Raw genomic sequence first — 26,124 nt, 5'->3', positions numbered from 1 at the left:
ACCTCACGTCGCTAGAGACCACGCCTGCGCAGCCTGCTCGCCCGAGTCCAGCTCCTCGGTCGCAGCCGCCTGTGTCGTACTACGCGGCCTGTTCGCCCAAGATCATGCCTGCGCGGCCTCCCCGCTCGAGGGGGTTACCACCCCTACGACCGAGCCCAATTTGACCGACGAGCCGTTCTTCGAGGTTCCTCGGCCACTCACTACCTCGTGCCGCTATGGCTCATCTGACTTTCCTCAATTACCAAGCTCCATGATTCCCATGCCCTGGGCGGCGAACCGGCCTTAGCCCGATGGAGATAGTTCTTTAAAACCGAAGCCATGCCTCAGACCCCCCTTTTTTCAGCGGCTGACGCATAGCTTCCTTTGGGGGGGGGAGTATGATGAGGATGATAATTACGATAAGACCTGCGTGACATCAGCTGACGCCCCACGTCTCTATCGGGCTGACAGCGCTTGGCCCACACGGGCCGCAACGCTAATCGAGGCCCATTAACGATCGCTCAGGCTTGATTCCTCATGCCACGCCAACTGCAATGTCAGACGTCATCAGAAGGTACAATCCTGCCCCCTGCGAGCAGGCACGTTAGGTGGCACTAAACTCCCCTATAAATACCCTTGCGTTCTGAGCGCCAGGGAGGAGGGAGCGACCACGGACTAACTTAATCATTAGAGGGGTCGGGTCGAGCATCTCGACCCGGCGTGTGTGCAGGCATGAAGACGAGGCGCCCCCCTCCGGACGTATTGACGAGGAGCCCCATCCTGAAGGAAACAGCGATCCACCTCCATGACCGAATCGACCCAAGCCGGCAACCTCTACAGTCCCGAGGAACTTGTTATGACTCTAGCTTGGAGAGTCTTAATTGAGAGGGACATTCATGTAAAATTGTTAGGACTCTAGCTAGGAGAGTCCTAATTGAGAGGGACATTCTATTAGGACTCTAACTAGGAGAGTCCTAATTGAGAGGGGCATTCATGTATGAGGTGTTTTCTTAGAGAAGAATTAGGAGTTGTAAGGGAATAGGAGTCTTGACTAGGAGTCGTACTAGGAGTTGGTTAGAAGTAAGAGTCTTAAATAGGAGTCATATTAGGAGTTAGGGTTTAGAAGCCCTATAAATAGCCATGTATTCATTCTCTTTTCATAAGCAATAGATGAATCTTTTCTGCAGCCTTTCAGTAGCAACTTGGAGGGAGGAACCCCTATAGAGTTCCAAGGAGGCCGATCCCCTAAAGAGATCAACCCTAAGTTTAGAATCTACAAGGGTTCTAACACCTGGTATCAGAGCAGCATTCTTGGCATCTCGCTGCCCTTCCACTGCCATCCATCAGCCCTCCACAACCGCCCAAAGCAATTCCCACAATTGCTTAAAAGATCGTCACCGAATTCGGCCATCATCTCCACCACCATGGATCATCCTTTGATCTCCCCGTGAATTGCAACAGAAATTACATCGAGAAACCATTGTTTCTTCGACGACAATTCTACTCTTACAAGACAGCACATACTTGCTGCAACTTCCACTGATTTCTATCAAACCTTTGTTGCCATCTACTACAGATCCAAAACTTTCATCCATAGCCCTAAAACTCCACTAAACCACACCCTCAAACTGCACCCAAAACTGCCACAAAACAAGCCTAAATCGTAGCCTACATCCACCGATCCACCAACCCTTTCGACCATCACTTCTCTCAACCTATACATGCCTTTAACCTAACAATGAAAGAGAGATCTTAACATCATAGATTTGGAGGTATATACTATGACATCTAAGGAGGCACTCAATGCTAAATTCGAAGCCTTGGAGGCGCGAATGGAGGATAAGATTCAGACGCTCTTTACCGAACTCAGATTGGGCCGACCACTAAGCCCGAAGAAATCATATCAAGGAGAGAGCTTTGCCCAATCACACCAAGCCCAAAGATATGACTTCCAAGAGAGGGGAAGCTCTATGACCAACCCCAACTATCCATGCATGAGAGTGGACTTCCCTAGATGGGAAGAAGGAGACCCAATTGGTTGGATCTCGCGCGTGGAGCGATATTTTCGGTACCATAAAATCGCGGATGCATCTATGGTGAAAATTGCAGCTATATATCTTGAAGGGGATGCTATACAGTGGTTTGACTAGTTTGAACATACTTATGGAGTCCTTTCATGGTGACAATTCAAAGAAGGACTGCTGATCCGCTTCAGACCAACCGATTATGAGAATATTGACGGACAACTAGAAAAGATCCGACAAACCTCTACCATTCAGGAGTACCAAACCAGGTTTGAAAGGTTATCTAATTAAACTCATGATTGGTCTTAAAAACAGCTATTAAGAACCTTTATTGAGGTCTTGAAGCTGGAGATCTGAGGAGAAGTTAAAGCGCGACAACCGTATACGCTTATGGCAGCCATCTCTTTCGCACGACATCAAGAGGAGCAATTGAACCATGAAGCTCGGAGGACTAGAGTCGCTCCTCAACCAGTAATATTGAAGCCCTTAGCCCCCCCTACCGTCGACCAAGTCCCTACACCAAAGAGGTTAACAAGAGAAGAGCTTCGGGAGCGATATGCGAAGGGGTTATGTTGGCATTGTGACGAGCCGTGGAGTCGTGAGCATCGCTGTAGTAAAGGAGGACTTCTTATGATTGAACTGATAGAAGAAGAGGTCATTGAACATTCAGAAGAGAGCCTTGAACATGAAGAAAAAGATGCAGAAGAAGAGCCACAACCGACCAAAGTTATGGTACATACACTAGTTGGCTACTCAATCCCACAAACGATGAAAGTTGGAGGCCTTCTCAAACAACAACCGATCACTGTTCTCATCGACACGGGCCGCACTAATAACTTCCTAAACAATAAGGTTGCTGTCTATATGAACTTACCTATTGAGAATTGTAGCAGGTTTGTCGTTAAGGTCGCCAACGGACGGATTTTGAAGTGTGATCGTTGGTGCCCGCAGGTGAAACTATTGTTGCAGGACCAAGAGATAATTGCAGATTTCTTCCTCCTCCCTCTTGATGATCATGAGGCCATACTCAGAATTAAATGGTTGATGACATTAGGTGATATTTCTTGGAATTTTATGCAACTAATTATAAAATTTTACAGTAAGGAGAAACAGGTGATACTGCACGGGAAACGTGAGGGCGACGTAACGACGATTTGCACACAACAAATGGAGAAGGTTTTGCATAAAGCATGCAGCGGCTTTTTGGTACAACTTGAACAACAAACTAAGGGAGAGCCAACAAAATTTGAATATTCAAATCTACTTCCTTTGCTTGCTGAATTTTCAGATATATTTGACGAACCGCGCAACCTACCTCTTATCCGTCGGCATGATCATTGTATAATAATTCTTCCAGGCAAATCTCCAGCAAATGCTCAACCATATCAATATCCACATCTCCAAAAGGATGAAATAGAAAGGATTGTAAAAGAGATGCTCAAAACAGGAGTTATTCGGCCAAGTTGCAGCCCCTACTCTTCACCGGTGCTCCTCATACGAAAGAAGGATGGAATATGGCGATTATGTGTTGATTACCGAGCTCTCAATGGCATAACCATCAAGGATAAATACCATATTCCAGTAGTAGATGAGTTATTAATGGAGCACAAATCTTCACAAAGCTGGACCTTCGATCCGGGTATCATCAAATACGAGTATGCGAAGAAGACATACCGAAAACCACCTTTTGAACACACAACAACTACTATAAATTTTTGCTTTCTTCATAAGAAGGTGGAATATCTTGGGCATATCATATCAGAGGAAGGTGTGGCAGTAGACCCCTTCAAAATTGGAGCAATGCAAAACTGGCTGACCCCGTGGAACATAAAATTGCTACATGGCTTTCTAGGTTTAACAGGCTACTACTGCAAGTTCGTGAAAAACTATGGAGAGATCAGTGCACCACTTACTTCCTTACTGAAAAAAGATGTCTTCCAATGGTCGGACAGAGCCTCCGCTGCCTTCAACAAACTTAAGGCAGCCATGACGACGATGCCAGTGCTAACACTACCAGATTTCAACCGACCCTTCATTATTGAGGCCGACGCTTCTGGAGTCGGAATTGGAGCCATTCTCATGCAAGATGGTCGACCACTCATATACACTAGCAAGACATTATCTCCCTCCCATCAAAATAAGTTAACATATGATAAGGAGATACTTGCCATTGTGCGCGCAGCAACGAGGTGGAGACCCTACTTGATTAGCCGACGATTTCAAATTAAAACCGACCATAAAAGCCTCAAGTACATTTTGGAGCGAAAAATATCATCCCCTGAGCAGCAAAAAAGGGTAATAAAACTTTTTGGATTTGATTATGAAATAACTTACAAAAAAGGGAAAGAGAATGTTCTTACGGATGCGCTTTCGCAGCTACCCGAGCAAGTTGAAGTTTCGGCCGTTTCACTTCCAACCAGCGACATTCTTAAGGATATTAAGATGGAATGACAGGAAGATTCAGAGACTTGTAAGATTATAAAAAAATTGGAGGAAGCACCAAGCCCCATGGCTCATTACAATTGGGACTCAAAAGAATTACACTATAAGGGACACATTGTGCTTATGATAAATTCTACTTGCATCTTCACGAGCAGATTTTGGACAAAGTTATTCCATATGCAGGGTACTAAATTGAAAAGGAGTATGACATATCACCCACAAACCGACGTCTAGACGAAAGTTTTAAATAGGTGCTTGGAGACAGCCCAAAGCCACCCACCAAATATGACTACCCAAAGAGAACTCCAGACCCAGCCAAGTGCCATTATTGATCGACAGATCATGACTCGACGACGATGACCCACTAATGAAGTGCTAATACAATGGGCGAACCCACCAATAGAAGATGCCACTTGGGAGAACTATGACGACTTAAAGATCAAATTCTCAGAATTTACGAATCATCAGCCTCGAGGACAAGGCTGATTTGAAGAGTCTAGCTTGTTAGGACTCTAGCTTGGAGAGTCCTAATTGAAAAGGATATTCATGTAAAACTGTTAGGACTCTAGCTAGGAGAGTCCTAATTGAGAGGGACATTCTATTTGGACTCTAACTAGGAGAGTCCTAATTGAGAGGGGCATTCATGTAGGAGGTGTTTTCTTATAGAAGAATTAGGAGTTGTAAGGGAATAGGAGTCTTGACTAGGAGTCCTACTAGGAGTTGGTTAGAAGTAAGAGTCTTAAATAGGAATCCTATTAGGAGTTAGGGTTTAGAAGCCCTATAAATAGCCATGTATTCCTTCTTTTTTCATAAGCAATAGATGAATCTTTTCTGCAGCCTTTCAGCAGCAATTTGGAGGGAGAAACCCCTATAGAGTTCCAAGGAGGCCGATCCCCTAAAGAGATCAACCCTAAGTTTAGAATTTACAAGGGTTCTAATAGAACTCTCCCCCCTTGAGAGATCCCCCGTCATCCGGGTACGAACCGAGCCGCGTCAGCCCCAAGGCCACGGCTTAAAGTTGTTTACACCAACAATACATATATATATATATATATATATGTATATATATATGTATATACATATACATATATATATATACATATACATGTATATATATATATATACATATACATATATATATATATATACATATATACATGTATATGTATATATATATATATGTATATATATATACATATATATGTATATATATATATATATACATATATACATGTATATGTATATATATATATATGTATATATATACATATATATGTATATATATGTATATATATATATGTATATATACATATATGTATATATATGTATATATGTATATATATGTATATATATGTATATATATATATATATATATATGTATATGTATTCTTATCGGAGGGACAATCACTATCAGGCAATTATGTTACTGACCCCCACTTTATACAACCTTAACCACTTTCATCTCATTTGATAGAAAAACGACTCCCTTCTTATTGCACTTGTGCTGAGGCCACCAGTGACTCTGTGAAAAGAGAAAAAGGAAGATCGCAAATTCAGATGTAGCCCCCCGGGTTGCAAGCTGACTTTCTCTTTCCCGACAAGCGATCCACGAGCTAGACCAAGGAAACCTAACCGTAGTAGCAGACCTATGGTGAAGGAATTAAGCCTAGATCCCAAACTCCAGAAGAATAAACAGTAGCTTGGTTACCGTTTGTTTGTTTCAGTCCTATGGTCACCTTTGCCTTTCCTGTTTCGTTCTCTGACTTTTGAGTTGGATTCCTTTCCTAGATAGTATATTCTATCGTTGTCTGTCGAGTTCTCACATTAGAAGCACTAGTCCAGGTCTAATAAGCACTAGCTTGATTCTTTCCAATAGTGGTTAGATACCCCGAATACAGGACTTGTTTATAATTTTTGATAATTACCTATTTCATGGCTGCCGCACCGAGAGCATCTATTGTAATAACTTCGTTATGACTATTACTGGTTGCCGCGTAACATTAGTAGTTACTTGGCCGTCGTTGCTTGGCCCCAGCTTCTAGTTTCCGTATTGGTAGCCCGGGTTCTATTCACTTTTTCTAGTGAAAGTCTCGGTAACACACCCACCTAGTTGGAGAGGATGAGATAAAACAGTAGAAGAATCGACTAGTAATCCAAAGGCAACAACTCTAAAGTCAGAAATCCATTCTATAGTCGTTAGGCACCTAAACACGCTTACTCTTAACTATAGGTCTGCCCTCTTAAACGGATATTGATGTCCTAAGAGCCTTTGCTTTATCTCAACCTAATAGCCTCAATTCTTTGACTACCCGCTCTAGGCCTGCGGCTGTTACACCTCATTCTTTATCGACTCGCTTTGGGGCTTAGCTACTGGCAAGGTAAGAAAGAGAATGGCCAGTGCCAGGTCCAGTGAGAATCCGCTAAGCAGTAGTGTGAGGCTAAGGGATTCCTATAAGCCGTAGTGCGAGGCTAAGGGACTACTAGTATATCACGGTTCCGTCTCAGCGGTTAAAGAGGTTATGGATCTAAGTACGATCTAGCGAATTAGGTAAGAAATAAGGAGTACAGTTAAGAGGAGAGGCAAGTGTAATAAATAGAGGTGGGTTCGGTTCAAGTTCTGTTGCTTATCTGCTTGGTTGCTCTTTCTCTAAAGTAGTAAAGTCAAAGAATGGAACGTCGTAAGGAAAGTGAGAATGAAACTCGGATCTAAGAATACCATGCCTATGACAACTATTCCGCATCAGTAGTGAATTCTGGAATTAGTGGTGTGGGGCGAGTTCCGGTTGCCTTACTTAATATTATGGTTGTCGATTCAGACATTGCTGCCAAGTCTAAGTCAACTAAGAATGAAAGTGCTCCTCTCTTAATAAACCCATCCCTACTAAGCAGGACTTACTCATTAACTGCGGAAAGGTTGGTTACCGGATTCTATTATAAACCTAGGCTGGCAAGGGAACCCTCAACTCAAGATAGGGGTTTCAAATGCACTATTTAATGACAGAGCTCCTACCGCGTAAAACTGACGCGTAACTGGAGAAATAAGGATTAGAGAGTTTAGAGAGGTTGGTTATCGGCTTTCCTAGAGAGGTTGGTTAATCGAAGTAAAGTGCGTAAGGGCCAAGCAACTACGTTAGTTGCGCGGCAGCAATGAATAACGAAGTTATGAGTAAGTCCTAATTCTGTCAATTCTTATTCCTAGTAGTTGGCTTCTTTATTACAAGATACGGTATTGAAGTAAGTAGTTGGTTTCCCAGCCAGTTGCTTTTTTCAATCTAATCGGATACTAGTGAATTCTCATAAGCCGTAGAGTCGTTCGGTTCCTTTCAACAGTTGCTCCATTCCCTTGAGTTTATAGTTGCATTATTGGAAATAGTAGTAGTACCACAGGTTGGAATCAAGTAAATTCAAGCTAATAGGCAGTATAAACATACCGAGATACCACAAAGCGAGGCCAGCAAAGCAGCTGGCAGGAGTAAAAGTGCCATAGGCATTGGTTTTCTTCCAATAGGAAGTTTGGTTTTTCAGCCATGGTTGTCCGATCCTAAGCTATAGATTAAGGTCTTGTTGGCATTGGTGGAAGCCCTCGTAGCGGTATTGCTCAAGAGAAATGGACCCCAGATCATCATATCTGTGCCCAAAAGATCCATAGATAGATAGATATAAGGATAGCTATGATGATATGATATAAATAAGTATGGAATCAGATATAAGGATAGCTATGATATGATATATATAAGTATGGAAAAGAAAGCCTGCCTTGCCTCAAACTACATTCCATAATGGCGCGAAACAGCGAAAACAAACAAGTGGAACAACCCGGCAACCCTGACTATATATTGGATTAGGAAACAATGCCATGTTAGGTTAATATCTCTTGTATCATGTGCTACTTATTTAGAAACTTATGAATGGAACAATAAGCAAGGCAAAGAATTTTGTACTATTGTGCTGTTCCCTTGTGCGCTAGTTTCGGAGTTAGGTGGATGACTTGTTAGGTTACTTGATTATACCCTGACTGGAGACTAATGATTCTGGATACGATGACACTCGAACAGAACTTGAATGCTTGAACCACTACAAAGTGCTTCAGAAGATAGGACAAGAAGTTGAGCGTATAAGTTCCTCCGGTGTTAGCGACTTGGATCATTACAAGGTGTTGGCTTTCCCTCACATCAACATATAGGGTATGCCCCCTTATCTCCTTTTTCCATGATTTGAAGCAATGGTTCTCTTGGTTAAAACCCTCTAAGATCGGACATTCCGTCAGTTCCAAAGTGGATTGGATTCTATTAGGAAAGATCATCCCACCCGAACGGAGTCAAAATCATTGACGAGTCAATTCCAAGTTTTAGGTGATCCACATCAGAGGGCACTCTACTTGAATTTGGTTGTGCAAATAGAAGAATCAAACAATGGTAGAAATCTCATATTCCATAGATTGAGATAAGCCGGACCCTTTTTGCAAGACAATAGACACTTTTACCTACCGAGGACAACGGACACTCTCAACGGATCCTCCACCAGCGTCACGCTGCTACTTGTATCTCCTTACTTTCATAGCCAGGCCTATTAGATTGAATAAGAAATCATCAAGGGAGTTCCGCTTCAATTCCATAAATATTATGATGAATCTAAGGATAATCCATATATATATATGGTGATTTCTATAATGAAAGCAATGTCGAATGTATATATATATTGATTGATTGTTGAGAGGTTCCACGCAGAGATGCAAGACTTTTGACAGATATTACAAGGCAGGATAGTGATATAGCTAGGGTAGAAAGCTAGTCAATAAAGATTGGAATCCAAAAGCAGACCGACCTTGTTGATAAAGTGTCAAGGCTGAGATAAGGTCCTTTCGTCGGTAACAATGGAATTGCCTATATATAAGAGTGGAGCGAACCGGAACGTTGAACGTCACTCGTGTCGTCCTCCTTTCTTTCTGTTTCGAGAAATCCATAGTTATACGGTTTCGGTGATTCCTACTATAGTGCTACTATGGTAATGCTTATTCGGGAAGCCAGAAGCGGAAGGCTCAATAGCCTACGGAAATAGGGAACTAAGTGAGAGGTCAGATGAGGCTCTTTCGATCGGGAAAGCAATAAACATAGGCAGAGTCAATCGTAGGTAGTTACTGCGGGCCCTTGACTATCGAACCTGTACCCGTACTTAAGCAGTAGTCCAGAAACCTTTACCCGTACTTAAGCAATAGTCCAGAAACCTTTACCCATACTTAAGCAATAGTCCAGAAACCTTTACCCATACTTAAGCAATAGTCCATATTAGATACCAATCGCAAGAGGGACCCTTATCTAATGGATTTCTTGAATGACCTGAACGGAAACCTCACTGTCATTAACTTACTTAACTGTCATAAACTTACGGAAGCTATAGGCCATAACACGCAACTACTTGTCCGCGCGTGTTAGCTAGTTCTGTCACTTGTTGTTTGGCGTTTGTTCCAGAAATAGGGTTTCTCTGTTACTATCTTCTATAATGTGTTGTGGACTTCTCTTTATATTCTAGTGAGCAATGATGTTGGGTAACTCAAATCTAGAATATGTCTACGCTGGTTCCCTTGCATAACTCCGTAAGCCATGATGTAACTCCCGTTAGCGCTTTAGTTGAGTTGCTTGTTGAATTAAGGAGAGCGTTTAACATATAGAATGAAGTAAACAACAACCTCCTGACTGCTTACCCGGAAGTAAGAATTGAGGCACCCACTAAGAAAAGAGACTATACTTAAGAAAATCATAGAAGTGCGCCCATTCGACAATATAGATGAAAGTAAACAACACTGCTTGACTTCAGGCTCTGCTCTCTCTTTACTTCTTCCGAAACTCAAATCCCCTCCCGCACCTTTTTCCTTTATCCTGTTGTAGCCGATATCTCATGCAACATCTTCGCTCCTGGCTTCGGGTCGCCCTATCTTTTATTCGTGAACCCCTGTCATTATCATCTAATCCGAACCAATGTGGTCATGGGTCCATCTTGGCGGCTGAAGGGTTTGAGGGTCAATTGCCACTTCTAATAATCCGGTCACTAGTAATATCTCTATTTTCTTCCTATGTCACTAGTAATAGCTCCATTCAAGTCCTGCTCTGCCCTTTTTCTATTATTCGATATAGCATCCGCCCTTTTTCCCTTATTTGAGTCAATCGATGGAGCTCCTGGTCTAGTATCCGTTCGTTATCCTTCTTCAGTGATCCAAGACCTGAGAGAGTAGACGCTGCTGATTGATCTAAGAAATAAAGACTATTGCTCTACCCCTGTAGGGCCTTCTGATCTTAAAACTGGTTTGATCATGCCTTCATCCGCTAAACGCACCAACTTACTAACATAGGGTTTCTCATTTATTTGAAGCAACCATTTTGACTATCTTTTTCGGTTGTTTTATGCGGGTATCTATTCTTGCCTTGGCATTGCTAGAATCTCTATTCGCCGCCCTATGATGATGTCTTTTTTCAGGCTACTACTCGGTGCTTTAAGGCTTCTACGGACTAGTTCAATTCAAGACTTCAGTACTTATAGCTTAGCTTCCCTTGCCCACCGATTCCCAGAAGGAAGTTACTAGGCGAGCAACAGTAGGAGTGAGTTCCAAAGTCAACTGTGATACTGGACCTGGACTTGATATTAGATTAGATGAGAGCAATAACTGTAGTATTGATATTAGATTAGATGAGAGCAATAACTGTAGTAGTTGTCTTAGAGCGGCTCGAGACCATGCTTGGAGTAGAGAATTTCCAGTATCAGGAGCTGAGCTAGCAACTATGAATTCCACTCTTATTATAGATGATCGGGCCAAGTCACTAAAGTATCAATTCTCCGAAGAAGAGATGAAGGCAAGAAGAGAAGAGAGCCTCATGAAGGCAAGGCTTAAACAAGAGGAAAAGGAACCAACTAAACCCTAACAACAGAAGGAGTCAAACAAAGAAATCAGACTTCCTTTACTTGACCTAAGAGCAGCCTTTACTTGGGTGCAACCTATGCCTAGAGTGCTTCCAATACAATATCTTCTATTATAGAATAGAACCCGGGCTTCCATTACTAACTAGAAGGATGGAGCTACTAATCTCACATCTGACTTACTGCCCAAACGGAACTGCTTGCAATACCTTAACACCAAACAGGTAATTTTACTGTTACTAACAAGAACCGAACTGGCAAAGGCAAGGCCAGAACGCATCTTCTTATGTTATGCCAATATACCCAATGGAATCTATGCAGTAGGGAGATTGCTTAGTAAGACCTCTGTTCGACATAGCTAAGATAAGAACGAACTGGAACTCTACTTCCTAAACCTATATCTTTGGAAGAAAATGACCTGCAGAAGATCCATCTTTGGAATAGAATGGAAGTGCTAACTCGCTAACGGGCCAAGCAACAAGCAACGTAGCTACTCGCACCGTTAAGATACTTATTTTAGGAAGATATCGTGCATCAGGAAGGAATTGATTCTGGAGAGCTAAAGTGAAGTTAACCATAAATTTCTTAACTGAATTGATGCACATCCTAATATACGAATAGCAATTGAGCAGCTAACTTTCCCTTTTTGCCTTGTCAACCTTTTATTGAATCTTTGGATTCGGATTCGGCCCCTTCTCCTTAAGATTCCTCTTCTTCTCTAATTACTGGGTTTCTACGATACTCTACTCATTCACTTAGGGCTTCCAAATCCTGTGACTTTATGATGATTCTTCAACAGAACAAGTAGACAACACTCGAACTTCTCCTTCTCCCGCTTCACTTCTTATTCAATAGGATCTTGAACTGGGCGAACATAAAGAGACTCTAAGCCAACAACTATAACAGGACCTGGATACTTAATTAAGGCTGAAGTAAACCATGGAATGGAATCTTTCGATTCGGCTGAAGATCTTGATTATGCTACTACTTCTGGAACTCTCTCTGTATTTAGCAGAATAGAATTCCACTCCAAAGGTAAACAGAAGATACTGCATAATGAAAGTTCTATCACCGGGCAAGGAATGTCAATAATAATAATAAGAGGGTTTCCTCGTGCCAGTTTAAGGAAAGTCCAGATACTCTTTTTCCCTGCCTCTCACATATTGATCCTGACTTCGAGCGCAGTGTTACCATATCGTGGGAGTTCCTTTTTTGACTCTCAGGCCAGGTTAGTGAGTTCCTCTGAAGATTCTCAACCGAGTAGCTTTCCTTCTCGTAAGTGAATGAGCAAATTACTGGATTTTGGTGTGGATTTCCTGCGCCTATGGAAGAAATAAGTATCTGCTTCACCGTCCCCATAAGTCTATCTCCTTATTATTACTTAATTCCCATAAGTCTATCTCTTTATTATTACTTAATTGATGTAAAAGAATGGAGAATAAAGGAAGGTTTATGTAAAAGAATGGGGGATAAAGGAAGGAGGGAGTCTAAAATAGAGGTGCGTGCTCTAGTATAAGTCTTACTATGGGCCAGTTTAACCAATTGATTCTTAGGAGTGAGATTTTGATGCCTACTCTTTCAAGCTCGCAGCGCCCATATCCATTTCCAGGTCAGGGATTACTATTGCTGGCTGGGGAAGGAGTATTGCATATTGATGATCCCCTAATAGGCTAAAGAAGAGAATAAAGGAAGTAAGCTAGCTCAGGATCCGGCAAGCAAGTAGGCAAAGAGGGGCAAGCGCAAGTATCGCTTCTGCTATAAGGCCAGTTCCTTTGTTCGTTTTATAGCCTTTCTAAATGCTTTTATTTAGGCAAGTGGGGATGGTACTAATACTAATGATGATCCTATCCTGGCAAGAAAGTACAAGTACCTATTAGGCTGGGTCTAGCAATGGAATATGTTTAATAACCTAGTATGGTCTAGCACTCCCATGAATACCAATAATGGCAGAGCAGCTAAGTGAATACCCGCTGGAGCCGCTTTAGGTTCTGCTAATAACACTTTAGCCGAAAAGCGAGGTGTGGGTTCATCTATCCGAATGATGGTTCCCGACATCCATGGTATAAAGAGTTCCTTTACTAGTTTAACATAGGGTGCATTGATAGAGGGTTACAGACAAGAGAATTGGTTGCGCGTAAGATTGACGAAAGAGAAACCCCTATGAAATAGCCCTATAGTAAATATCTCTAAAGAACCGGCCCACCTAAGATTCCAGAGTCAAATAGCTTCTCACATATCCCTTACTTTTAGAGTTGCAGTGTAAGTTGTTAGTTTCCTTTTTGCATCCAAAGTGTGTTTTCAAGCTGGCCAAGCAAGGGGAGAAAGCTTAGATGCTGTGGGAATAGAATAAGTTGGCGTAGCAGTTGCGAATCTAGCTCTTTGATTTCTGCAAGTCCTAAGCTACGGACTAATAAATGGGTATGTATGCTAGGTATGGAGTCTCTGTCTATGGGCCAGTAACTCAATCCCTCTATCTGTATTCTCTTCTCCCATTTTAGTATATCCTATACCTGGTAAGTGTTCAAGCTTTTACAATGGGCAACAAGCTTTCTTTTCTCTCCTATTCGAGAGCTCTCGGAGTATCTCACAAGCTAAGCTATCCGAAAAAAGCACAAAAGCAGTGGTGTACCAACAAAGTCAGAAAGAAACTAGTTAGTATAAGCCTGAAACACCGGTGCAGGAAGTCAGAATTGAAGAATTAGCTCCTGTACGGGTATTGCTGGTATAACAAATCAAGTTATTGCTCTCATCTAATCCAACTCGGGTCGGGAGCTGCACTTTAACTGATTCTTCTGGGCTTGTTGAACCGATTGTAGTTGACTGATTGGATACTGCTCTGGCTTATGATCTCGTATAAACTACTTTCCCTGTTTCTTTATGAGCCTATTACTTACTTTGGAATCTCGAAAACCCAGCTACCTGGCACCCGAAACTCAACTTGAAGGTTAGCTGCCCAACATATAAGAATCACTCACCTTTCCTTTCGTACCTCGAAACAATAAAGCCATTTCGCACCTCGTAACTTGCCCGAACTCCCTTCTCTGTTAGCACTTAATAACCCCTGTTGCTAATACCACTAATGCGCCCTTAACTAAAGGATGCAAGCAGTAAACCAACCCTGACTTTATTTCTTTCCTGCCTGCCGACCTATGACTTTCGGGATACCTTGTTATTGTTTATTATGATTAATCAGAATCATCAGCAGTTTAAAGGCAAGGCGTCGTGCGTCAAGAGTTAATGCTGCGCAAACTGACTATTTTATTGGAGCGAGGTGAGTGAAATGATTTATGAGAATTCTTTGTTGACTCAAAAAGTAGACACGCAGACAAGCTGGAAAGTCACTACTACAGTTACGCGTTAGTATGAGGAGGTCTCAGGGAAGGGAGTTTCGATGTTGACTCGGTGTCAGAGGGACGGGAGTTTCAATGTTGACTCGGTATCAGGGAAGGGAGTTCAAATTACTACTACACCAATCTTCTAAAGTCGTAACGCTAGATTCCATTCAGTTCGTTCAATTAAGTGAGTAAGAACTAGCAAGGGTGAATTGTCTAGGAAAGTGTGACTTTAGTTAAGCAATGATTAGTACAACACTCGCTCACACAAGCACTTTTGGAACTCTATCACAAGGAGCTACAGCACCTACCCCAAACTGAATGAATCATGCACCTACTGAAACGGAACCAGGAACTTTCACGGCTTTATGAATCGCCAACACTTGTTGAACGTCTTGCTACCTTGGGCCAGATAGCCTAGGACTCCTGAGCTCCATTCCGAGCAGCACCCCGGTTTGAGTCTGTAACACCTAAGCTTCAGTCTAAGGGTCATTGGTTGTACTCTTGTTAGCACTGGCTTAAGTCTTGGATTCATTAGTATCAGGCTTAGTTGCCCTAGCTCCAGTCTCAGATGCCCCGGTTGAAGTCTGTAACTCCCTATCTGCAGCCTGAGGAGCACCAGTATCAGTCTTACTATCAATACAGAGCCTCAGTAGCACCAGTATCAGGCTTGGATTCACTACCATCATTCTGGTTGTTACCTGTTTCAGCCTTTTCCTTAGTAGCTCCATTCTCTGACTCGGGTCGGATAGCCTGGTAGTTAGTTGTTAGAGACCCCAGCTGCCCGGTTGAAGCCTTACACTTACTAGTTTTAGTCTTAGATTGACTAGCTCCATTCTCAGTGGCACTGGTATCAGAGGCTTGGATTCACTCGTTTCATTCTGAGTTGACTACTTGAGAGAAAGAGGAGTCCGGGCCAAGTCACTTATGTTTTCTTATATTCAATTATCATCTATTTTTCCCTACTGTGTCCTTAGTGTGTTAGTACCGGAAAAAGATGAGTAGTTTTCTAATTTATTTGTGATTTCTAATTTCTTGTTTTCGATTGTTTTGATCATTTCTTTGATTCCAATATTGGTGTCTTGGCTCTGACCTTTACCACACTTGAGAATTTCCCCGACCCGAACAAAACTATGGCTCATCTCATCTACCTTCCCTTCCTTCTTTTAGCCTCTGATCTTTCTCCTCTCCTATATTCCTAAACTCTTTCTCCTCTGATCTTGCCTCGGATCTTGCTCCTATGTTTTATAGGCTTTCAATGCTGTATTTCTAATAGCCAAGTAACGACTATACCTCTGACCTCTGTCAACTAATGCCAAACAGGTCACCGCACCGACTACTAATAGATATAGGCTTTAACTAGGGATTTAGAGTCACCGACAAGCACCGGCAACTACTAGATAGATGAAACTCTCCCTGCCTCCACTGCCTCTTAAGGCAACTCAGTAGCAACAAGTATGGATTTGACTCCTTGCTATGGTTTATTCCTTGGTTCCAGCCCTCTCCAATAAATAAGCAAGCAACCGAGAGAAGATACTCTATTCCTACACTTGCAGAACCTCTTTCTAGAGCGAGACAATTAATGGAGTTATTACCAACTATAGGAAGCAGTCAATCAGACAGAAAAAGGAAGAAAGAGAATAGTTCTTGTTTGAAGAGCAAATAGTAATGGAGTGGTGTTAGTTTGGCAAGTCCCATAATCCCACATCGAAAAAATTAGACTTGTTGTCTTTTCTGGAACTATAAATAAGGGCTTGAGCTTTGAAGCCAGATGTACCACAGACACCACAAAAGGTACCACAGGCAGCACAAGAGGCACCATAAGAAAACCTGTTTAAATTTTGGGTTTTTTTCTTGTTTAGTAAGCTGAAGGTGTTTTATGGCCTATGAACATCTTTCTAAGGCATTTGGCTAGCTCTAACAAACTGGTATCGTCAAAGAAAGATCTTGCGGGTATGGATAAGAAGGCCCGATCCAGCATCATTCTAAATCTCTCTGATGAGGTTTTACGGGAGGTAGCTATGGAGACTACGGCTAAGAGTATGTGGGATAAGCTTAAAGCTTTGTACATGAAGAGGATAGTGGAGAATCGTCTCTACTTGAAGCAGAGACTGTATATGCTTCGGATGATTGAAGGTACATCTATACTCTCGCATCTTGATAAGTTTGATTCTTTGGTTATGGATTTGGAGAATATAGATGCAAAAATTGATGATGAGGATAAGGTTTTGTTACTCTTGTGTTCTCTTCCCCAATCTTTTAAGCATTTCCGTGATACTTTGATTTATGGAAAAGAAACAGTTTTGTATCAAGAAATTAAATCTGCACTGAAATCTAAGGAGTAGATAGACAAGAATATCACTGGGGAAAGTAGAGAGAATCAGGCTGAGGGTCTGGTTGTTAGGGGGAGAATGGATAAAAGAGAATTTGACAATAGTAGATCTAAATCTAGATCTAAATCCAGACATAGAAATTTGGAATGCAGATATTGTCATAAAATGGGGCACATTAAATCTGATTGCTTTAAGTTGAAAAATAAATTAAAGCAAAAGAAAAAATTTGTTGAGAAAACTATTAAATCCGCTGAAGTTAGTGTAGCAATTGATGAGAATGTTGGAAATATTTTTTCTGCTATTGATAACAGGACGAGGTCTAAAAATGAATGGATTTTAGATTCGGGTTGTTCTTATCACATGTGTCCCAATAGGGATTTGTTTTCAACATATGAATCTTGTAATGGTGGAATTGTTTTGATGGGCAATAATGCCGCATGTGATGTTGTTGGTAGAGGAACAATCCGAATTAAAATGCATGATGGTATTGTGAGGACGCTCACTAATGTTAGACATGTTCCTGATTTGAAAAAGAATCTCATCTCTTTAGGCACCCTAGAGGCCCTTGGGTGTAAATACACAGCTGAAGGTGGAGTTATGAAAGTTTCTAGAAGTGCTCTTATTGTTATGAAAGCTTGTAGATCTGGTAGTTTGTATATTCTGCAGGGAACTACTGTCACAGGTTCAGTTGCAGTTTCGTTATCATCATTGTCTGATTCTGACATCACCAAATTATGACATATGCATTTGGGTCATATGAGCGAAAAAGGTTTGAGCATATTGAGCAAAAGAGGTCTACTTTGCGGACAGAGTACTGGGCCACTTGATTTTTGTCAACACTGCATTTTTGGAAAGTAGAAAAGAGTCAGCTTCAATTCTCCGGCAGTTCACAAAACGAAAGGTACTCTTGACTATATTCATTCAGACCTTTGGGGTCCAGCTCATGTTCAATCTAAGGGTGGTGCTAGGTATATGTTGACTTTCATTGATGATTATTCTAGAAAAGTTTGGGTTTATTTTCTGAAGCATAAAAATGATGTTTTTCTAACCTTTAAACAATGGAAGGCTTTGATTGAGAAGCAAACATGTAAACAGATTAAGCGGCTTCGAATAGATAATGGCATGGAATTTTGTGAAGGTGATTTTGAAGAATTCTGCAAAAATGAAGGAATTGTTCGGCATCGCACTATTAGGATGACGCCTCAGCAAAATGGTGTGGCCAAACGTATGAACAGAACACTCTTGGAGAGAGCGAGGTGTATGATCGGTTGACAAAGGACTTTTGGGCAGAGGCGATTAATATGGCTTGTTACATTGTCAACTGCGCTCCTTCTGCAGCACTTAACTTTAAAACTCCAGAGGAAGTTTGGTCAGGTACTCCTGTTGATTATTCTGATTTTAAAATTTTTTGGTGCCTAGCATACATGTATGTAAATGAAGGAAAATTAGAGCCTCGGGCTAAAAAGTACATTTTCCTTGGGTATGCTTCTGGGGTGAAAGGATACAGATTATGGTGTCCTGATCCCAAATCCCCAAAATTTGTAATCAGTAGAAATGTTACTTTTGATGAATTATCTATGCTATCTTCTAAAGAGGAATCTACTAGTTGTACAAATGATAGTGCGCAGAAGCAGGTGGAGCTTGAGATTGATAGTTCAGATTCTTTTAAGTCGAACTCTTCTACTCAAAGAATGTCAGTAGGTGGTCCCGAGTCTACTGACGCAGATGATCCAGAGGAAGAGCAATATTCCATAGCCAAGGATAGACCACGGAGAGATATTCGACCACCACAAAGATATGCAAATTTGGTTGCATATGCTTTGTCTGTTGCAGAAGAGACAAGTGAAGTTGGTGAGCCTACTTCCTACTCAGATGCAGTTTCTTGTGATAATTCCGCTAAGTGGTTGACTGCGATGAATGAAGAAATTGAGTCTCTCCATCAGAATAGAACTTGGGATCTTGTGAAGCCGCCTTCGGGTAAGAAAATTGTTGGATGCAAATGGGATACCATTGCTGAGGGGAAAGTCCTTGTTCAGAAAATTCATACGAAGGACAATCCAGTTGATATGTTTACGAAGCCTCTTCCGGTTTACAAGTTCAAGCAGTGCTTGGACTTGGTTGGTATTCATTGTTGGTGATTACCCATTGGGGCTTTTATGAAGAAGGTGGAGCAAGTTTTGTTGGGACATGCCAAGGTGGAGATTTGTTAGTTTGGCAAGTCCCATAGTCCCACATCGGAAAAATTAGACTTGTTGTCTCTTCTGGAACTATAAATAAGGGCTTGGGCTTTGAAGTCAGATGTACCACAGACACCACAAGAGGTACCACAGGCACCACAAGAAAACCTGCTTAAATTTTGGGTTTTTTTCTTGTTTAGTAAGCTGAAGGTGTTTTATGGCCTAGGAACATCTTCCTAAGGCATTTGTAAGTGTCCCTCTTTTGCAGTGGTAATTTGCTCCTCTTTCTTTCGTGGATGTAGGTCAAAGTCAATTGACCGAACCACGTATATCTGATGTTCTGGTGTTTTGTTTGTTCTTGTCGCTTTTATTCTTTCCGCTTTATTGTCTTTGTTGTGTTGTCAAAATTATCCTTTGGTAAATATCCTGAGGCTAGCTCTAACAAGTGGGGCTCGTTGAAGTCAGTTACTAGACCACCGATTACTTTGATCTCTACTTTCTTTCTTTCTTATTCCCCGGCACACCCGCATTATTGGAATTCAGTGATTTGACTTGCGCTAATGTCGTTTAACAGTGTAAGTGAGGAAGCAGTGCCCAAGAAATCTGTTAAAGAGCAGAGCCAGTAATAGTATTGGTTAGTAATTACTTGTAGGTATTCCAGCCTAAACGACAAGATCCAAGTTTCCAGCCCCAAGTAGTTATGATCTCTAAGACCTAACTGGCACTGCTTCCTTATAAGATGCAACTGGGGATTCAACTCCTCTCGGCTAACTTAATCTACCTCAGTGTAAGCAGTTCGGTATCTCGATGTTGGTGGTGCAAGCGGGCTAGTTCCAGTTCCTGCTAGTAGTGAGCGAGGGAAGTCAATTCGAGAATCAGAGGTGCTTGGAACAAGTACAATTCCAGTTAACAAGGTGCTTAGGATCCACTCTGAGGGTAGTAAAAGATCAGGGCTAGGGCAAGCAAAGGAAAGAGACTTAGGCAAGTAATACAGACTAATAATCTCCTAAAAGGCCCCGACTCCATTACCATTCTTCGACTCTAACTGTTCTTCTCTTCTGGGATATACCCCACTTCTATAAACCTTCGAGACCAGGAAAACCAAAGCTAAGGGATCGAGTCAGACCCCTTCCTTACTAAGAGAAACAAAAGCACCAGCAAAGAAAGAGGAAGGATGAAAGAGATCAAAGAAAGAGGAAGGATGAAAGAGAGAGGAGCTTAACTCGCCCCCCAATAAATGGACTTTCACAAGCACAGTAACTGGCATCTATGATAACACTTGCACCCGAAACTTCACTTTAAGAGTTCCTCACTCAACTAAACTCAAGTAAACACTTGGAGAACTTATATATACAAGCTTATATAAATGGAGAAGCCCTTTATATAAGCTTGTATAGGCCATGCTGCATAACAAGCCATGCTGCATCTAGACAGCTATAGCATTGATCCAGCTCGGGAGAACAGAGGATACCCAACACAAAGGGTCGCCACTGCCTAGATCAGCTATTGAACAGTGTCCATTTGAGAAAAGCTTCCTTATCTTGTTCTGCGCGGAGCTGCTCCCGTGACTTTAAAGGGACTCAAGCAAATTCAGTGAAGGAAAAGCATTCATCCTTCAGGGGTAGGCAACAAGAATCGGATCTTTGTGTGTGTACCTGAGCCGTATGTAATTGAGCATTGAAGTTGATATGTTCATGTAATATGTGCCGATGCCTCTCCACTTGCTGAGTAACAACTATTTGGATCTTAAGTTCATCAGAGATTTTGAGAAAACCGAGATCACCCTGCACGAGAAGATTTTCCACTAGTTCACCAGCTAGCTTATGATACGCGGGGTCCCTAGTTGACTTCCATTTCTTTATGTCATTCCACTTTTTATGGGTAAGTTGCGTAGGGAAGAGATGTATCTCAGCTTGCAATTCATTATATCTCAGCTAGGAATGAGTTTAGCATTATTCCATAACACATTCTTATGCTGCAAACGCCTATGGATGCAGCCCCAAAGTGTAGAAATTCATCTATCTTCTCTGAGTTGTGGGAGCCTACTATTGAATTTAAAGCGCATAAATCTTTCATGAAAAGGTCCTTGCTCTCTGAAACTGCGGACAGGGTTGCTCATTATTGTGACGACAGAGACGTTCTTCCTCTTATTGAAAAGTCGACCATCCTTGGTATCCAACCAGCACTGCTGCCCATCGAGGACACGCAATAGGGTGTTATTTGTAGAAGACATTAAGCCATGACCAACATCAGAGCTCACAGAAGAGTCCTCGACCAAATGGAACTCATCGAATAACCAAAGATCATAATGGTCGTGCGCACCCGTAAAATCATTAGAGAACACAGCCCAAAAGCAAAGCCGAAAGCCAACAAAAGAAAGAAAGCAATTATATCTAAAGAAAGCCCTCCAACTGAAGAAATAGCTGCGAATGCAAGCGGAACTGCCTTACTCTTCCTCGGAGGGTTAATAAATAGGAATAGGCTATGAATGCCCAGCCCAATATGACGGGTCTTTTGCTTTTATGTTTTCTCATCTATAGAATCCGCTGTTCTCGAACGGAACACTCGCTAACGTTTAGGCTCTGAACAAAACTCCTTACGCTAGAAAACGATTGGAAAGAGTGCCCCCCCCCCCTCTATCGGTCAAATAAAAAGGGGAAAGGAACCTGACGCAATTCCTGAGAACTATGACTAAGCATGGCATGCCTCTAAAGATCGCTTCTTCTAAGAATGGATATCCCTTGCCCTGGCTTGATTACGAAGAGGAGGCTGTCTCATCTCATGGGAGAGTCGAAGCCCTACGGCTAGGACGTAAGCCAGCCGGAAACCTACAAATCTACTTTAGAGGCATGCTATTAGTAAAGACAGCAAACTGAGCAGGCAGAACCTTTGAGTAAGACCATTCTTCCCTCAAACAACAGAGACCGATATGAGTGATGAAAGTAATATGTCAGAAACTTGAAGCTGTTTTGTTACTTTATTTAATATGTCAGCAGTGTTATCTTACTATCTTTGCAATAAATAGGGTTTACATCTTTCTTTTTTGGATCTACAGGCCCATTCCCACCTGCCTTCGTATAAATCCCAGTAGTGGCATTCCCAGCCAGTGCTCGTATGTATGGTTAAACCCGTCTGTTATGATATAAGTAGAAAAGCGCCGCAAGAAGTTGTCCTGGAGAGTAGGTTTCATCAATTAGTTCTCTTGTCTTTCCCCAACCCCTATCTTCCCTCGCGCAATCATTGATCGGCTCATTTACTGCATTAGTTTGTTGGGCCAAGGGTAAAAGCCACAAGTGTTCGTCTTTCTTTATCGCGTAAAAGCACAGCTCCTACTCATTCTGCTAAATTGGGGAAGAGAAAGGGGAGCTAGCCCTTGACCAATGGAATAGGTACGATTCGGGTATAGGGACAGAGAGAAGGAAACTCCCCACTATCTGGCGCAAAGATCCTACCCAAGAAGCTTCGATTGAAACATCCTTTTCAGCCCTTCATCGGTCATATATGAGAGTCAAGTTATGAAGAATGATAAGGAAGGACTACTAGCTGCTCCTTCTTGAAATCCAAAGTGTTGTTAGTTTCTTTTGGATCATCAATCTCGTGCTTTTCTTGATGCTCAATTCTCCCTATATGGGTGTCGAGGGGCTTTGACGGCTTCCTCATTCCTAGCCGACCGTAGAGTATAGTATGTTATTGGTATGGTATGATGTTCCCTGCCCTCTGGTGTCATAGATATAGTCTCTATTAATGAATAAGGTGTCATAGAGTCATAGATATAGTAATTAATGAATAACATAGATATAGTAATTAATGAATAAGGTGTCATAGATATAGTCTCTATTAGAGTAGTAGCAAGCGAGGAATTAGTCCCTGCAAGTCAGTCTTGGTTAGTCTTCCCAAGTCAGTCTTGGTTGGTCTTCCTTTATAATGGAAAGGATTGTGGCAAGCAAGAGAAAAGTAAGTGAAGTGAAGTTCAGTGAGTATGCAGGCGCTAACGCTTACTTGAGTTGACGTGATCGTGGCATCTGTTAGAGCTAGCCCCGGGATATTTATCAAAGGATACAACACAACAAAGACAATAAAGCGGAAAGAATAAAAGCGACAAGAACAAACAAAACATCAGAACACCAGATATACGTGGTTCGGTCAATTGACTTTGACCTACATCCATGGAAGAAAAGAGGAGCAAATTACTACTGCAAAAGAGGGACACTTACAAATGCCTTAGAAAGATGTTCATAGGTCATAAAACACCTTCAGCTTACTAAACAAGAAAAAACCCAAACTTGACTTCAAAGCCCAAGCCCTTATTTATAATTCCAAGATGAGACAACAAGTCTGATTTTCCCGATGTGGGACTATGAGACTTGCCAAACTAACAACATCTACTAAAGGATCTCCCTATATAGGAAGCCCGATTGATATAACACTAGCACGCGACCCTAACTCGTATGTATCACTTATGCATACGATTAGAAGAATTCTATACACTGAGGTATAGAATCCTTGAATCACGTGCCTGAAAGAACACTCGAAGAAGTCTTAGTGGTGGGCTTTCACTGCCCTATTAACATTTTATCGACCCGAACAAGATCAGGAACAGAGGTATGCAACATTAGTTATAGAACTACGTTCTTAGGCAAGTCGACTGAAGAACTTATTAACTAGTACAAGTTATTCTATACATATTGAATTCAAATATTCTATAGAATATCTAGAAAGCAACTAAGTTATAGTGTTCTTTCTATATACTAAATTATTAACTTGTACTGCTTCCTTGACCAATGTTGGTAATGACTTGCATTCAAATATTCTATACATATTTATACCAGACTGAAAGAACACTTACTTGAGCCGAATCACTTTCTATTATAAGAATTCTATACACTGAACTCAAACAGGACAAGCCGGGAATAAGCCGTTGCTTGTCTATCCGTGGCTTGGTCATTAGTAGTTACTTGTCTAGTCGTTGATTGGCCCGAAGTCCTAATTTCGCCCTCTCCTCTTGCAACAACAAAATCATTTGAATGCGCGTAGCCGCTGCAGGGCGAGTTAGTCTCTTGAGCACCGGAGGAAGCCACTGGTAGATCAACAACTACAAGTCCCAAGTCCAGGAAAAACCTCTGCACTAAGTAATAAAACAGGAAATATTATTGTATTCTCTTCTCGGCCTTTGATGCGAGGTGCACTTCCATAGAGAAAGCTGTTCCAGTTGAATCCTTTAAAGAAGAATAAGGGAACTACTAATAAGTCTAACTTCCACTCTGATATCACTCTATTAACTGCTGAATCTGAGGCCCAAGCATCTGTCTTTGCAAGAACCAGAACACGGCATTCTACTGCTTACTTTAGAACTGATCCTTCTCAAGCTTCTGTATAAAAGCCTTCTTTCTCTGTTGGCTCTGGCTCTTTGAACTAATTAGCAACTTTCTTGATTTCTTGATTTCTTTCTCTGGATTTCTTTCTGAAACTTATGGCTAGTCTCTTTGAACCTAGTCTCTTTTAAGAGGATAAATTGATTGAGTTTATAAGAAAGCTCACTCCGCGTAACATTTGTATATACTTGGCGGGTTCTACTACTCCACAACTTCTTCTGATCCTTTTCCAACCTCTGATCGAGTAGACTAGGATTAAACTCGGGGTTAAAAGACAGATGAAACGCTTGCAACAAAGACATCTGAAACCATGGAAAGATCAGATGCTAGATCGGAAGAAACAAGAGATGCAACAATACCTTCAGCAGAAGCAACTGGTAGATCAGCAACTGAGTTAATATAAGATAGAATGAAATACCTGTAAGTAACTGAATCAAACTATCAACTCGCAACTACCGGGATTGATGAAAACGAGTCCAGTCCACAAAGAGTTCAACAAGCTGCTGGCTACTCTCTTTCTTGCAACAATAACTCTGTCAACAGCCAAGACGACCTCTTTAAGGTCCCAAAAGGAAAATGGAGTGAGTGTCAAGTACTACTGATATCCAGCTCTATTTGCATTTCGGGGCTTCTTGTCACTTTTTAGTACCAGCAGCCATTTTCCTTTTGGGACCTTAAGAGACTGTGTTCATTTCTCAAGAATATGGGAGTGAAGCTTATCTTCGAATTGGTGGAAAAGAATCCCCTGTTTATGTATCCCAATTGAGATCTTCATATCCAAGATCGGCGAGTTCTGTTCCAGCAGCTTGTCGAGCCAGTGCAAGAGACAGAAGAGATAGAATTGGTTTCTCTGAATTGGCCTGTCCGTGGAATAGGCGCTGGCCAGAGTACGCTTTATAAGCAGCTTGAATAGAATTGCTTAAGTAAAGGCTGTTAGAAATTTTAATGAAGCCAACTTGTGTTTCTAAATCATTGTAATAGAAATAGAATAAAACTAATGCGGAAACGAAATAGCGTACCTCCAGCCATTGTCGCCAAGAATTTCTGCAGAGGTTTCTTCTTGAACTTTGGTTCTTCTCAGCTCAGAACTCTCGCTTTAGATGGTGTAAGAAAGCATTTCGCTTCAAAGAGATGATTGAGCCAAGGGACCAAAATCTTCATGTATATATAGATGTTCTCCCATCAAGAACATTTATTATCACCAACTCATAACGTTCAAGAATTAATTCAAATTTGTAACGTTTGGATCATAACGAAGAACTTAATGATATTAAATATTTAATTTAATAATAACGGTTTCATGCATAAAGAATAAGAAACTGAAATCATTTAAACCATAATAAATGAAGAAATTCATGATAATGAATTATGAATCTTAATAAGAACAGTTACGTTATTATTAAATAAGATATTTAATAATAACCGTTATATTCTCCCACTTGGTCGATACGTTTATCTTAATAATTTGAATTAATCTTTCTCGAACAACTTTCTTAAGAAATAAATACATGAATCATAGTGATAAGTCCTCTAAGAGCGAGTATTATCATCCATGT

Source organism: Musa acuminata, chromosome BXJ3-4, assembly GCF_036884655.1.
Source record: "Musa acuminata AAA Group cultivar baxijiao chromosome BXJ3-4, Cavendish_Baxijiao_AAA, whole genome shotgun sequence".
In the NCBI taxonomy this organism is placed as follows: domain Eukaryota; kingdom Viridiplantae; phylum Streptophyta; class Magnoliopsida; order Zingiberales; family Musaceae; genus Musa; species Musa acuminata.
Note: the sequence above shows the minus strand (reverse complement) of the source record.